The following is a 2,545-nucleotide window of genomic DNA, read 5'->3' on the forward strand; positions in this document are numbered from 1 at the left end:
CTCTTTCCTGCCTATGCAGGGGGTCGGACTCGATGATCTATTGAGGTCCCTTCCGACCCTAGCATCTATGAATCTATGATGGCCAAGGTGTGGGATATAGCTTCTGAGATGAAAAAGAAGGTGACAGAAGCTTTTTACCTTAAAATATCCTCTGCGCTCTGAAGAAGCAGGTAATCAGCAAAGGGAATTACACCCATGGCTGCTAGGTGTTTGCTGGATCTCTAACAGCTGCCTCTCTGGATCCTATGAAGACCAATGAGCCACATCTATAACTGTTTTATTCTTTCAAACAATTATGAACACAAAGTTAGCCCCTGACTCAAAGTCCTTTGAAGTCAAAGAAGAAGTTTCCTTGACTTATACTGTCTGAACACACGCGGCTGACCTGGCCTCTTCAGCAAAATGGAACCAAGTTGGAAGAGGCAATTAGAAGTGACACCTAAACCATTCCCTATGCTGCACCTTGGCATCAGAAGTTACATAGAATTCCTTCTAGTGCACATCCAAGAACGGTTCCAAATGGGCTACACAGAAAATGAAGACGTGATTACCCTGTTCTGGTATGAACTATTCATTTAAGGCCCTGTGTTGCTAATTAGAATCAAGCTGAGTGGTACCTTACTATGAGGTCTACAATCAGTGCTGCACTAACCAAGAGATCAAGTATATATAGAAGCTGAGGAGCTTGGCTCCAATATTTAACCCTGCCAACATTTCTCCTCACTCCTGGGTGGGGTGATCTGTGATGGGAACCGTACCACTGTTGTATAGCAGCCTGTGGGTGGGTAGGGTCGTATCAACGCAGTGGCTACTAAGGAATCAAGGGTGTCTTCTTGAAAGCAAGGCTGTTCCCCTTTCCTCCCCCCTTCAGAGGCAAGGGTAAGGGGAAGTCATGCATGCAAACATCTAACAGCTAACTCTATACGATTCCCCTGGCAGCCCTGTCAAAGCCCGGGCAGTTGTGTGTGTGACATGTCACTCGGGGGTTGGGGGAGGGCGGAGGGTTTCTTACAGCTGTACTGGGTCCCTTTGAATATAAGAACAAGAAACATTCATCAGAAATTGAAAGCCTTTCTTGATTTTTTTTTTTACCTCTTGCTCCTGTCTTTTTTTATGACAACAGGTCGGGATGAAAGCCAGTCCCTTTTCCCTGGGTTCATAAGTAAATTCCTCCCCAGACTTTAGAGGAGACAACAGTCTGCATCAAAGTTCATCATCTGTGATTGATCTAAGAGAGGACATGACTTAACACCAGGCCCTCTCCAGCCTCACTTCATCAGTAGTCAACAAATTCCTTGCTACCACAGAGGCACTTCCAGCAAAAAGCAGATCCTTTCCTGGGCTCCAAAGAAAGCATAGCTCCTCTCTTCCCCTGCAAGGAAGGCCAGCCTCATCAGGAATGATCAGTTCAGTTTGCAAGCTTGTTTTCCTTTGAGCTCATTTATGTCCCAGTTTTGCCATGGACAGCAAGACAGAATGGTGCGGCTCTGGAGACACTGTAAACCAAACTGCAAGGCAAGTGCAGTGGCAGATAAAGTACGGTGTGTCTGTCCCCCGGAGCATTCCTCCTTCAAGAGCCAAAAGCAGCATGTGCAGGTCTTAAGGCATTGCAGCTGTCATTGTAGTGAAGAGCAGTGCCCCCAATGCCACATGCTCCACACACTAACACAAGAAATGCAGGCTGATTTGATACAGCTTTTTCTTCCACAATTTCTCCTGAAAGAGTCATCCACTTCTCTCCACCCCCAAAGCTAAAGCTCCTGCTATCCAGGCCCTCATCACCTCCCACCTCGACTCCTGGACATCTCCCACGCTCGCTAGTCTCTCTCACACCCATGCTCCCTCTCCAGTCCATGTAGAAGAAGGCTGCAAAGACCAACAGCTGTTTCCCTGGTTTTCTGGCACTTCCTATCATGTCAGCTTTAGGATTCTCACATTAACCAGCAATGGTGCCCATGAGAAACTCAGCTGGAGACCCTGGCCCAAATCCTATTTCAACCAACATCATTGAAGTGTTACTTACACATCTAAATGTCACAGAGGAAGAAGCACTTGTAACACTTGCACAGATTTTAGTCCCATTTATGCCTGTACAGCTAGTCCTATCTTCTGGCTGTGCTCAGATGGGTTCATTTTGGTCTGTGGTGATCCTATTCTACCTGAGTAGAAGAACCACCACCACAATTAGTGACTGTTTGACAACAGAGGAGGAGGAGAGCCTCCTACCTTTTACCAAAAGCTCAGAGATCAGGACACTTGCCCAGGCAACGGGCAAACCAGGTTCTTGGCCCCTTTCCCCTGAGGAACCTACATCTCCCACGTTCTAGCGTAGTGGCGTAATCATCAACCAGCCATGAGCTAGGCATCACTGCCTTGATGCATATCACAGGGGTGTAGCTCATAGCTGTGTTGGTCTAAGGACATAGGCAGACAAGGTTCTTTGGGTGAATCTGATATCTTTTATTAGACAAACTTAAATAGTTGGAAAATAATAATTAAGCAAGCTTTCAGGTTCAACAACCCTTCGTCAGGCTGAGGAAGTTTC

This window comes from Alligator sinensis, unplaced genomic scaffold, assembly GCF_000455745.1.
Source record: "Alligator sinensis unplaced genomic scaffold, ASM45574v1 scaffold237_1, whole genome shotgun sequence".
Taxonomy (NCBI): Eukaryota; Metazoa; Chordata; order Crocodylia; family Alligatoridae; genus Alligator; species Alligator sinensis.